The sequence below is a fragment of the Mustela nivalis genome (assembly GCF_964662115.1).
Source record: "Mustela nivalis genome assembly, chromosome: 20".
Classification (NCBI taxonomy): domain Eukaryota; kingdom Metazoa; phylum Chordata; class Mammalia; order Carnivora; family Mustelidae; genus Mustela; species Mustela nivalis.
This window is the reverse complement of record NC_139039.1, coordinates 37193861-37208356: the sequence shown is the minus strand read 5'-3', so window position 1 is coordinate 37208356 and position 14496 is coordinate 37193861. Positions and strand designations below refer to the sequence as shown.

General features: G+C 38.9%; 1 long non-coding RNA gene across 2 annotated transcripts; it reads right to left on the bottom strand.

Moving 5' to 3' along the window:
* Positions 1-386: 386 nt before the first annotated feature.
* LOC309855503 lies at positions 387-6285 on the bottom strand. Of its 2 annotated transcripts, none has more exons than XR_014306838.1 (3): positions 6199-6285; positions 2670-2894; positions 387-470 (listed from the first exon to the last, which is right to left on the bottom strand). It is a non-coding gene; the product is annotated as an uncharacterized lncRNA (long non-coding RNA). The 2 variants fall into 2 exon arrangements; XR_014306839.1 differs by having other exon boundaries at positions 2670-2757; positions 6199-6265.
* Between the last annotated feature and the right edge of the window lie 8211 nt (positions 6286-14496).

Here is a 14496-nt window from a genome sequence, read left to right as displayed (position 1 = left end):
AGAGGCGCCACAATTTTCTGCTCCGGTTGAGGAGGCTTAGAGGTAGCATTTTGGTTTTCTATGGCTAGAACCAGGAATGTGCAGAACATATTAAAAGCAAAGAAAACTTTCATAAAAATCAATACATACTCAGTTCAGGAAAATTCTCAACTAGTAATAGATTCTACCGCATCACATGTGGTCGATAAATGCTGGTCAAATAACGAAATGTCTGCAAGTCCTTCCGCCAGTGACCAGCATACAAATATGGACAAGGCAACATTCACCAGAAGTGGACTTAATGGCAGAAAAGGACAGCACAGTCTTCTGTTTTTGAGACCTCTTGGCTTTGGGGGCATTTTTAATGCCTTACATCTCTCACTGTCTTGTACTCATTCACAATACCTGTTGTGTTCAGGAGTGAGCTCTGTGACAATCATCAGCTAGGTGACAGAGAAGCCAGGTGGACCGGGGAAAAGGTGCGTCAGTGTCTGAATATGAGAGAGAAGACACATGAGAAGAAAATGGGTCAGACGCCTCCCAGTGATGTTCCAAACTATCTCCTCTTCAGGGTGACACAAGTGTTCAGAAGCCAGCCTGAAAAATCACTCTCTCGTGCAATGGCACCCATTTACTAAGTGTTTGCTGAGGGTCTGTTGTGGCCCCAGAGATACATAAACCAAATGGACACAAATTTCTGATGTGAATGACCTTACATTTCCATACAATCTACTAAGTATTAGACGAATAGTGTAGAAAAACTGTAAAAGGCAAAAAGCGATTCAAGAGTTTCTCCGGCAGATGGGTTAGTGCTGGTATTGGTTTACTCCTAATTTCCCACGCAAACCTTCTGCTGGAAAGGCAGAAGAGTCTTTCCGTAAATGGACAGTCAGGGCAGCAGACATCTGAAGAATGGTATTTAGAACAGAAAAGGACTAACACCTCAAGATCCGCATATGGTACCATCAGTGGACTTGGTACGTGCTACGGGGAACGCCTCATTAAAGAGTGGATGTGACAGCTACTGAGTACTACGTTCTAGATCCTCTGTATGCATCAACTTACTTCATACCCACGCAACCCCAGGGTATCACACAACCCTCAGATCCCAGAGCAGGGCCCTTGGGCACGAGAAGGGAGCTGCCTTGCCCAGGACCGCTACAGAGGCGTGGAGCTGGAAACTTGACCAAGGGTCCACTGCAGAGCCAAATGTTGAACCTCTGCCGCAGGGTCTGAGTGGGTCATCTTTGTCGCTGTTGTTGTTACATGCACTTTCCATGACTTGCTTATAACTGAAAGGCCTTTCCTTGGTTGATCTGCTGACAAGGAGACCATTAAAGGAAACACCTTAATGCCTTTGGTGTTGTGGTTGTCAAAAAAAAATATTCCAATTACTTACCTATGAGCCATTTCCATCCTCAAAGGATCGTGATTCTGTGATTTCACATTAGAGGCGTCTCTATCCTCAAAGTCATTTTCCTGTGTTGATCAGACAAATCTTGATCTTCCCGACATTAAATGATGAAGCAGGTATAAGCGTTTAATTGGCCGACACCAAAGGAAGAGTTTCGGGAGACTCTCCTCCTCTTAGCACCAGACTGACTTTAGTTAGCAAGTCTGCTTTCCTTTTTTTTTTTTTTTTTTTTAAGAAAAAATTAATACCTCTCAGAATAAACAAAGTGTTTTCTGTGTTAGTTTTTTTTCAAATATTTTTTAAAAAGAGGATGGGATAAACCAGCCTGTGCCTTGGAAACAAATCTGCCAGCACGGGGCACTTCTGACTTGATCTCCTTTCTGGAGAAATCTCCTCACATTCAAAGTCTTACAGTTGCATATTCGTTCTGCATTCAGTACCAGCTATTTTATCGGTAGCTGCTCTGACCCAAACACTCACACGCACCCCGCATACACAGAAAAATTTTTGAACGCTATATTTTCAATTACATGGAACTAATATCTCTTGCTTTCATCATGAAAGACTGTTTTCATATAAAAATAATTCACCATGGAATTTTCACTCGTGTATGTCTCAGCTCAGAAATTTATTCTGGTCATTTCTTCTGTTAATTAAAAAATTAATAATGCTGACTTCCAACCGAAGGTTGTTTAGGATGCCACTTTTTGTTTTATTATTTTTTTCAGATTATTAAAAGTGGGTTTTTTCGGTTATTGATTTTTCCCAGCTATTTTTCATTTATAAAAGATCTGACTATTGACTCAATTATCCTGACCTGCATCTCTTGACTTTTACATTTGGGGTTTTTTATTAAAAGCAGCAAATTTTAAAACTCTTTTAAGTTGAAATCATCACACATTCCCAGGAAGGTGCAAACATAGTAACAGAGACCTGCACTGTCTTCGCTCAGCTACTGCTGACGGCGACAACCCCAAGAAGCAGAATTTAACATTTCATATTACCCATCACTTTCGTGCTCTAGAAACTCGCTCCTGTTTCCTGACTGTGATGCAAGTTATAAATATAGCACCTGAGGACTTCTGTGTGAACGCAACATTGTAATAAGACATATTTTTAAAGCTATGTAATTAAAATATGTCCTCCAGTTCTTCCAAATATAACTCTAATTAAGCTTATGGAAGTTATAGACATCCAAGGCTTTTAGATATACCAGACACGTTAAAAACTGTAGCGCTTTTATTCCGAAAAGCAGTTTCTACATCCATGTACTTACTTATTACTCGAGAGGCTGCTTGTCCCTGGCTTTGGTTAGTCCGTCTAACACGGAGACCACTGCTGCTTGAGGAGCGTCTTCTGTGAGACTGATTCCATTCAATACAGAGTAGTTGTGGACAAAGATATGATGGAGTCATTACGCATAATTGCAATCGGAAAGGTTACTAGCAGTTACCATGGAAAATGTGATTCAGCAATGTGGTTAATTAAGTTCAGAGATTTGCTATAAAAGAAAAGCAAGAAACAGAGACTGTAAGTGGTGTTCACCAGAGAGACCGGCAGGGCCCTTCTCATCCCTGTTGCAGGACGTTCTCGGTCTAAACACAGGGCAGTTTGCTGGCTGAGCGCAGGCTCTGAACGGGGGCGGGCCTGGAGCCCTAACCTTTTCTGTTAGCTGGGAGGACTCGGGAAAGTTGTTTAACCTCTCCAAGTTTTATTGTTCTCATCTGGAAAATGGGACCTGCTACTAGACTTTTCGTTTCATGGCTGCATACTTCTCTCCAAACTCATTCAGTTGAAATCAGCACATAGAAATCAGGTGTTTATATATATCAACCATAGCTCACTAAAATGGCTTTTAAGAAGAACTAATGGGGACTCCTGGGCGGCTCAGTCGATTAAGTGTCTGGCTTCAGCTCAGGTTATGACCCTGGGATCTTGGGACCGAGTCCCGCACGGGGCTCCCTGCTCAGCGTGGAAACTGCTTCTCCTTCTGTCCCTTCCCTGTGCTCATACTCTCTCTCTCTCAAATAAATAAATCTTTAGGAAAAATAAAAAATAAAAATAAAAGGGAACTACTGCATAGGTTTAGGGTAAGCATAGATTGGCCTAGTGAAAAAACTATTTAGTGTGGTCTTTGATGCGCATTATGGTCCTAACCCAGACGGCTGTTGTTACAAGAGCCTCAACATCTTTTAAGCCAAATGCTATTTCTAATCTGGAGTTTGGTCTCAAGGGGCCCTTGACATTAACTCTAAGAGGATTTTGGTTGCTATGGATTTGTTTTGTTTTGTTTTGTTTTAAGATTTTATTTATTTATTTGGCAGAGAGAGATCACAAGTAGGCAGAGAGGCAGGCAGAGAGAGAGGGTATGTCTGCCTGGTCCTAATGCAGGTCCCCTGGGTGTCCTCAGGGGATGGCATCACTCCTTCTTTTCCCACATTCTTGATTTCCCTCCTTTCGCTCTGATCCGGCTTTACAGTGTGGCTGCGAAGAGATTTTTGAGGGAATGGCTGGCCCCGGGGGCATTTTAAATCTACTGGATTACCCAAATTACCCTCAAACCAGAGACCTTATCTCTACTATTTGTATGTTTCCTGTCTCCAGCTTTGGTCCGAGTTACAGTGCTTTCTCTCGTCCCAAACGGGAGTGAATGTTATGGCTCCTTGGGAACAGCTGTGGATATTTTCTAATCATCACTCTGAAGTACATGTTTTATGCTGTAAGTTAGAAAATAAAATCAGGGGGCATAAAGTTAGAGTAACTGGCATAAGAAATCCCACATACCTATTACTCTCAATTTTTTTCGCCAAAATTTGGTCACATTACATTTGAATTAAGTATCTAATTTTTCTTTATTTTTTGACGGTGCACTTTGAAGAAAATACCAGCTGTCACATTCTTCCACTCCTACACACAAGCAGATGTATTTAAAATTTGGACATTTTCAGGGCACCTGGGGGCTCAGTCAGTTGAGCATCTGCCTTCCGCGGGGGTCTCGATGCCGGGGTCCTGGGACCCTGCATCCCACCGGCCTCTCTGCTCCGCGGGGAGTCGGCCCCTCCCTCTCCCTCTCCCTCTGTGCCTTCTCCCTCTCTCTCTCAAATAAATAAAATATTTAGAAAAAAAACAAAATGTGGAGATTTTCTTACATAACCAGAATGTAATTACGTTAATAAAGTTAACAACAATTCCTTGTTGCCCACGCCAGTCCCATTTTTTGGAGACTTCGAATATCACGCAGTTTTCACATGGGTGTTTTTGAATGCAGGTGCAAACAAAGCTACCACAACACTAAGGCATTTTCTCTTTAATGAAAGAAGAACTTGGACATAAACATAAACTAATAGAAAACTGGGAATACTCCGAGTGCCAGAAGCTTTCGGAGTTAGACGGATTTACGACAGACCTCACGCTGTAATATGGAACTCGGCCAGGAGGGGGAGGAAGCACCCAAGAGCTCTGTTCTCACCATTCCTACCAGGGTGGCATTCGCTACACGAGGGAGGGACACAGATCATCTTTTGGAGACAAAGCTCTCAAGAACTTAGTACCGCAATTCCTGTGGGTTAACATTTAAAAAAATAAATAAATAAAATACACAAGATAATTAAAAAAAAAAAATATATATATATATATGTAGAAAATGAGCAGAGATTGATCAGCAAGAAAATTATTCATATTTGGGCCTCCTGAGTTTGTCGGACATCATACAAAGGTGGTAGATATAAGACAAAAACGAAGTTGAAAAGATAACGTCAGTCAAGTGATATATAACACTGACCGTGTCGCACTTTAGCAATTTTGTTTAAAAGTCGGGAAATGACATGCATCCCCCACTTGCTCACAATTGCTTCCTGTCTATCTAACAAAGTAGACGGAAGTTATTTGCAAATGTAAATAATGCATGGCAACAGTTCAACTCTTGGTATTTTCATTCATTTATCAGACAATTATGAAGCCCTAAAGACTCATCAGTCACTGGGTTAAGCATCTGAAGGGAACTAAAAGATGAATAAGACAACTTTTCCAATACAACTAATACTTAATATTTGAGGGGAGGGAGCTCTGTTTTACGTTGTGATATTGATATGCTAGGTCACAGCTTGCGGAACTTCTGCCAAACTCTCCTCTTCTATAAATTGGAAAAGTTGTATTTTCATGTAAACTGACATCGTTAGAGTGTATACACTTTTTGTTAAAAGAGCAAATAACCCTCTAATGCTTAACAAGTTGATCATTTAAAGCATTAACACAAAAAATTATTAAAATACATACTCAAATAAAAATGAAGAATGTTTATTCTATGAAGAACTTTTAATGATCATATGCACGTCAATGTCCTGATTCTGGAAAATATAATCTCCATCGGGACCGTGCAAACAGAATGTTGTTAACTAAGTCATACTTCAGGCAGTAATGTGTTTCTAGTATTTTCCGCATTTCAGAAATGTCAATTACTTCAAGGTTATGAACTCTCTTTGATCATCTGTTAAGAACTAATTCATTATTTGCTCCATCATTTCCAAAACTAACCAAAGCATTTTTTTTTAAAGATTTGATTTATTTGATAAAGAGTGAAAGGGAGAGAGATCACAGAGGGAGAAGGAGATGCAGATCCCCTGCTGAGCAGAGAGCCCCATGTGGGGCTCAATCCCGGAACCCTAGGATCATGACCTGAGAGCTAAAGGCAGATGGTTAACTGCCTGAGCCTCCCAGGAGCCCCTAGAACTAATCAAAGTATTTTGAAAGTCAGCAGAAAACAAAACATTAGAGAATATAGTCTTGAATGATAATGTTGCTTTTACCTTGACAAGTGACTAGCTTCTGAAACTCTTGTGAAGAACAAATCATGTTCATCAAAATCTTCATGCTTGTTCAATTATCTAGTTGCTAGAATGAAAAAAGAAAAATTCTATTAAAATATTTGTCTGTTTCTTAGTTTTTTTTTGTTTTTTTTTTTTTGGAAAGTCGATCTAAGTTTGCTTTGTTTTCTTTTTTTGCTTTCTTTATCTCAAACAGTGAAACCTGGCCTATTTGGCCTATTTTCTGGGTTGACTGACATTTGAAATCCAAGAACCTTTTACTTAGCACCACATTTTGAGACTATGCAAAAATAGAAGTTGTTTTAAAACAATCATGTGGTAATCAACAAAGAAAGGAATATTACCCCAAGACGGTTTCATAAATGACATATAATTTCAGTAATGAGGGCAGAGAAAGCACTAATATTATCCAAGTCCAATACTATTAATGGATAAGAATATTATCCAAGATCTGTAACTCCTTAAACAATAGTTTGAATGTCGAGTATCTGTATTGTGGGTTGTGTTTCACTGGTTAATAACTCATCAAAACTTACCTGAAACCTAATCAGTGACACAACTACCAGGGACTTTGATTCTACCTTGTCACGTTCAAAGAAATGAGAATAATTTGGGGGCACCTGGGTGGCTCAGTGCCTTCCTCTCAGGTCATGATCTCAGGGCCCTGGGATCGAGCCCCGCATAGGGCTCTCTGCTCAGCAAGGAGCCTGCTCCCCCCGCCCCCTGCCTCCGCCTGCCTCTCTGCCTACTTGTGATCTCTTTCTCTGTCAAATAAATAAATACAATCTTAAAAAAAAAAATGAGAATAATTAATGGTAGAACTTTATACAAAGAATAAAATACCACTATAATATTTTTTCCTTCCAAGAGTGTTATTGTCATGCTTTCTACAAATAAAAGGCGATCAATAATTATTTATTGTAAGCCCCATGAGAATTGGAGTTATTTTTATTCAGTGTTGAATGTCTTGCGGCTAGAACAATATCTAGTCCATCGTGTAGGTGTTGTATTAACATTTCTTAAAATCAATGAATTTGGGGGGAAATGAGTATGTTGCTGATAGCTGAGATGGACAGAATTCATGTGTGTTGAGAAATCTTTTGGTGGCAGAACTGCTAGGATTGTGGATGGGTACTTGGAGGAGAAAGAGAAATAAAAAGGAATTAAAGAAGACTCCTCATATACAATTTTTGTGACAAGGTAGGTTAATGGGCACATTTGCTGAAAGAAAGAATAGTTTGAGATAGAAGTCAGAATGTTTGGATTTTTAAAAAAAATGTCATCAAGAGCAAAAGATAATTATGGAGTAACAGGCGAGGGTCCCATAGGCAAGGTTTTGACTGACGTTATAAACTTAAGAGTTTGATGCCTGCAAATAGCACGTTTCCCCAAAAGAACTGATGGGATCTCCTAAGAGTGAAGGTGAGTAAAGAGAAAAGAGAGAGAACTCTTCAAGCTGAGGGCTTGAGTGCACTGGGACTAAGAAAAGCAGACTGAGGAGGAATTGCCAGGACTAAGAAACACCAAACCCATCTCTTACATGCATTGTCCCCCAAACCATACAAATATGGGGGCGAGAAAACTGATGGTGGCAATTCAGATGAGATTTCCACCGCAAAGTCCACCAACTAAATTAAAGTAAATGTAAATGCATCATCAACCAAGTTCTCTTTGAAAGCTGTTCTTTCAGATCTCTTAAAATAGTCAAGTCCCTATTGACTACAGGGACTTGTAATAGAAATAGAACAGCTTCCAGGCATTTGAAGAAAGACTCTACCATAAGAAAGAAATCTCTTCTTGTGGAGGTCTTTGCATCCGAAGTACCCTGCAAGGGGAAAGGCAGGTTTGTATCTTGCCATGTGATGTGTTCCAGCTGATGTTCTTATCTATAATGGAATCAACAGCAGCCCATGGTCTCTATCAAATGCTCTCGCAGGAATAGTCGGCATAAGCACAGGAACCAGAAAACCCTGAGTCTCAGTGTCCACCTTTGTAAAACGGGGTTCCTTCCTCTGACCTTGCTACACTCTGTGGTGTTTAAAATAGCTAGCATTGGGGCACCTGGGTAGCTCAGTGGGTTAAAGCCTCTGCCTTCGGCTCAAGTCATGATCTCAGGGTCCTGGGATGGAGCCCCGCATCGGGCTCTCTGCTCAGCAGGGAGCCTGCTTCCTCCTCTCTCTCTGCCTGCCTCTCTGCCTACTGGTGATCTCTGTCAAATAAATAAATAAAATCTTAAAAAATAAAATAAAATAGCTAGCATTGTACTCAGTACTTCATAGACTCTTAGTACTATTCTAATAATGAATACCTCTAACTTTTTACATTGACATGTCACATGGTTAAAATAACACAAGAATTGTCTTCAGGAATAAAACATGACTTCCCTTTAAGAGGGCCTGATGTCTTATAATATTTTTGAAACTTAAGGTAATTTCTTTCAATTGATTACACCTGGTTTAAAATATAATATAATTTGGATGTCTCTCTTACAATTTGATAATCTTGGTAGCTAAATTTCTGTAATTTATCAAGGGAAAAATAGTTTATATAAGGATTTTTTTTTTCTTAAGTAGGCTCCATGCTTACTGTGGAGCTCAACGCAGGGCTTGAACTCATGACCTTGAGATAAAGAGCTGAGCTGAGATCAAGATTTGGATGCTTAACTGAAGGAGTCACCTGGGTAACCTTCCGTCAGAATTTTACGGGCATGGGTATTGGATCTCTCTATTTGATATCTACCTTCCATGTACGAAGATAAACGTGAAGAAAACTACTCAGCATATCGCAGTGCGACATAAAAGGTCATCTAGATCCTGAATCAAAATTGAGGAAGTTCCTTACGTAAGTAAACTAAGCTAAGAAAAATCATTAAATTTTCTCTGTCGGATTACTCAACTGAAAAGATCTGTGAATAGAATTCAAGAGGCATATGAACTTGAAGGGGAGAAATAATTACATACTTATTTTCACTAACCTTTAACTAAAATGGAGGACCCACCCCCTTTCGGTCATGTAGACAGCAAACCAGTGAAATGCTAGCAGTAACTCTATGTTACTCATACACATCAAAGTTATTTTCATATTATTGTATAGATACTTCAAAAGGTTTACACTCATTTTGCCCTGAAACTAAGGTATTATTTCCAGGCTATTTATCTAAATTGAAACTTTGAAACCTGAGTGCTTTTGGTAAGTTGGTGACAATATCTGCTTTAGACAAAAAATACATACTTTGGTTACATATTCTCTTACAAGCAAAGTTTCCTGTGCTAAGAGGTTTAACTATTTGAGCTTCCAGGTCCAATGTCACAAATACAGGAAAGACTTCTCAGAGTGGATATCCCAGCCAGTGCTCCACCACCAAGAACTTCTAGGTCAAGTGCTGGGTCAGGTTTGTCCTATGTGCTTAGAGACCCCTAACTAAGTTCAAAGTTACACCTCCACGACAGTGACAATCTGTCCCTCATCCTCCCGAATTACCAAAGTCTTACAGGGCATCAGCAGTCTAGAATTGTTCTCTACCTTGTATCTCAGAGAGTATCACAGTGGCAGAATGAAAAACAGACATGCAATTTCAAACACTAAATACATATGGTAAACTAGAAAATAATTCATTATTTAACTCCCAACTCACCACTTACATTAGGGGAAAAAAGGAAGGCAGGAAGGAAGGAGAGAGGAAGAGAGGGAAAAGAAATCATGAGCAAACACACACACACACACACACACATATATGGTATCACTAGTAGAAATAAAATAGTTCTGAGAGTGAACCATCTTTCATCAATTGAACATAACATGCGAGAGTCCTTCTAATGTGTCAAAACGCAAACCATCTGGACCAGCGTTTCTCTACTGTTTGTTTGTAGCCCAGATCAATTTTGATTAGCATAAAAATAAAATACCCTCCCCCTCCCAGTTGAAAATCATTGATATGCACCCATTGGAGCCAATTTTTTAAGTATCTCTACCTGCCAAGAATATTTTAATATTGTTAATTTGTATAGAAACAATTTCATTTCTCACTGTCCAAATATCCATTATGAAAATGAAAGAAAATATGAACACTTCCATGCCTCCCCAGCCCTGTGCGAACTCCGACAGCCCGTTGTCAGGTGTTGTCCTCCAAAGACCCAGGCAAGAGCGTGGTGATGAGCATTTAAAGGATCTTAGTCAGGTTCACAAGACGGAATAATAAGAGACTAACAGAGAAAGACATGTATGTTCTCCAAGGTTTATTCCTCAAACTATCCATGGCCTACTATCTGCTTAATGAGACATGGTAAAGCACTGTTCTTCCAATAAAATTTATGATTATATATATATATATATATATAAATAATTAGTTGCAAGATAATTAAAATTGCATAGGACAGATATTTCATAACACATGGACTTTTAAAATGCTGAAAAGGATCATTAACACACATTATTTAGATCTTTCTGTTTGGATATCCAAAGCATATGAAAGATACTATTTCTGGCCTTGATTTAATTCTAACTAAAAACTGAGATGGAACATATGGTCCCAAAACTCCATCAAGTATTATAGTCAACCTTTCAGAACTTTATATCCAAACTTTCAGGCTTGCTATAAAAGTAAAAAAAAAAAAAGCCATCAAAAGGAATGGAGCGCATATGCCCTATTAAGAGTAGTGAAGTTAGATGTTCATATTCGACCGAGGAGTCATGGGCCTCAGTTTTTATTCCACAAACTTGGACTTTAAATCTTTGTTGATTTCATCGGCATTTGGAATCTTATGATTAGGAGAAATTAATCTTCAATAGCAATGATACAGGAATCCTGCAGTTGAGCAGAACCTATATTTCTCTTGGGATTCTAAAAAAAAAGTCATCATTTATCTTCTATTTTTAAGACTTTTTTTTCCAATCCTACTATTTCAGCCAGCTGTTACCCACTAATTGTCTTAGTCTCCCTTTAGGTCCTGCATTCGGTTTGATGACGCTAACCTAGTGCTGGCGACACTCAAACTAATTAGTCCTGCTTCTTGAGTTTCAGCAAAGGTTCAATTTACACTGCTGCAAATTATGCTAATACGATTCAAAGTTTTGTTTTAGGATTTAAGCAGAGAATGATAGGAAAGTTTATTTCTTTTACTATCTTAATGATAGAACATTACAGATATGATCTATATTATAAATATATAATATAATATAAATTTAAACACTATATAATATATATTTATATATTATAAATATTATATATATGTAAATTACAAGAACATGATAGGCTTTTCAATTCTTCATGGTTTGACCCAAGTATGAGTGTGATGTGATTTTCAGAAATTTGAAGAACCTTATATTCAAGGGACTCATTATAAACACTACATACATTTTGATTTCTAATTCTTCTTTTTGTGAGGAGGGAGTTCTGGACAACATGGCTTACATTATTTAACAGCTATAAAATAGGAACTGAACAAAACTTCTTAAAATTGTCCTAATCTTCAATTTGAAATATTAAATCACTTTGACATATATTTTAGGTTTCTTGGAGTCTTCTTCTTGTTTATGGCCTCTTTATCCGAGGGAATGTTGGGCTCAGGACCTCAGCTAACTCATCTCCAGAGGTCTGAAGCACTGTGGACATTATTTGCAACTCAATAAACTCTCTTTGTGGCCTGTCCGCCGTTCTGAATGGACAGAAATAAAATACAGGTGAGGCAGATAGATGGGAAGTATCCCACTTTGTAACTGACTACTGGTAGTAGACTCTTCACTATCTTTTTAAGATTTTATTTATTCGTTTGAGACAGATATATATATATATAGAGAGAGAGAGAGAGAGAGAGAGCGAGAGCGCATGAGCAGTGGGGAGAGGCTGAGGGAGATGGAGAAGTAGACTCCCTGCTGAGCCAGGAGCCTGACCTGGGGGACCTGGGGCCTGATCAGATCCCAGGACCTGGAGATCACGACCTGATCCAAAAGCAGATGCTTAACCATCTGAGCCATCCAGGCATCCTGGCTCTTCACTATTTAATACTTGGTAATGTTTTCACCAAAGTGTCGCTAAGCCCCTTGCCCTAGCATGGACCATTCTAGGAATGGTGTGTGTGTGTGTGTGTGTGTGTGTATTTACTATGGGGATAAAAGTCTGTCTCTTTAATATTTGGAAAACCTTTTCACTGGCTTTTGTGTAACAGGGTCTAATAAACTCATTTTCCCCCAACAACACTGTGAAGAGACCAGGGTAGGAGAGACAATTCCTGAGATGTGTGTATATACGAACTTTTTGATGAAATAAGACACAGTCACTGAAAAGGAAATGGCTCTCATGTCTAGGATAGGAACTGATTCCATATTTCAAATTACATAAAGATATGCTTATCTAAATTTTTTGTTTGTTTGTTTTAAGATTTTTTATTTATTTCTTAGCCATAGAGAGAGAAGCGAGAGTGAGCACAGGCAGACAGAGAGGCAGGCAGAGGCAGAGGGAGAAGCAGGCTCCCTTACAAGCAAGGAGCCCGATGTGGGACTCAATCCAAGGATGGTAGGATCACGACCCAAGCCGAAGGCAGCCGCTCAATCAACTGAGCCACCCAGGCGTCCCAAGATATACTTATCTAAAAGTGGCCAAATTATGCATTGTCATATGATTATCCTCTGAAAACTGTTTTCCTCTTATTTTGCCAAAAACAATAAATAATTTAATGTATCTTTATATTGACGTTCAAGATCTGCCATAGAGTTGAATATATACTCTTCGAAGAGAGCGAGTTTGGTCACATTTAAAAGGGTGTCAGCTTGGCTCAGGGTGTTAAGCCTCTGCCTTTGGCTCAGGACATGATCTCACAGTCCTGGGATCAAGCCCCAGCACTGGGCTCTTTGCTCAGCAGGGGGTCGGCTTCCCCCTCTTCCTCTGCCTGCCTCTGTCTACTTGTGATCTCTCTCTCTGTGCCATATAAATAAATAAATGAATAAATGAATAATCTTAAAAAAAGGCATCAGCTTTTATGTTACTGTTTTGTATTAGCAAACTCACCATGAAAAGTCTTCTTCTATATTAATGAACAAAATAAAATCACTACGGCTTGTACCATTAAATGTAAATTTTGTAAATAACTTTTAAAAGCAGCAAATTTATTTTGTTTTTGGCTTTTGGGGTGTTGTTCCCTTAGTGCTAAAATCCTCAGCCAGGACGGTTCCTTCCTCTGCAACGATCTTCCTCACCTCCCTGATGAGCACACTTCCTGACTCCCCTTTTCAGACTGACTTCAGATCTGGTCTTTCTGTTAACTTCCTCACTGTAGAGGTACTTTGCTTCTGTCCTTTTCCCCGGGCAGGTTTTACTTTTTAATGCAAAAAGTCCCTTGGTGCCTGGGGATTCTGCCTTTTTTCTTTCTTTCCAGGTTCAAATTCCCTTTTATTGGTATTTAAATGCTTTGAAGGTATGCCTATTAGTTAAACCGCCAACTCTTTCAAGGAAAAACAAAAACAAAAACACTTTATCCCAAACCATTATTCACTGTAGGGAATGTATCAACAGATGCCAACTGACCTCATTTTCTCAGTCTTTACAGAAGAAGCTGGAGTGCGGGGCCCTCTGTTCTGCAAAGTCTCTGGGTTGGTGCCACTTAAATACTTTTTTCTGTATAATTCGAGCACCACTGTAAACAGCTCTGTAGGCAATGTCATATCATTCCAGTCTGTGATGTTTAAATCTCTTTTAAAATATTGGTCGGTTGTCTATTTTAAAAAACATCAATTTATCAGGAAAGGGAAAAAAGGAATTTTAAGACATATTTATGTAAGAGAATTATGAATGATACTATATAAATATATTACATATACTATACATGTACAATATACTATGTATATAATATATACCACTATACATAATATATAGCTATATATTAAACATCTGTGGAGGGAAGATCTGTTCCGACAGAAGTTAATATATAACATTGCCTAAATAATTTCCGAAGTTCCTACAGTTGAAATAAAATCCTTAATGTTCACCTAAAAATGTTAATATATAACATTGCCTAAATAATTTCTGAAGTTCCTACAGTTGAAATAAAATCCTTAATGTTCACCTAAAAATGCCTTTAGAACAAAGAATCTCTAAGTTCTCAAGTGTGAAGACTGCATATTATTTCTGGTCAGTTCCTAGTGATGAAGTTCTAGAACCTAGGTGAGGTTCGGTGGGCTGAGGTCCAGAGCTGATGACCAAGAAAGAATTCTTGAGACATCTTTGGTGCAAAATGGTGGTTTATTAAAGCACGGGGTCAGAACCAGTGGGCAGGAAGAGCTGCTGCC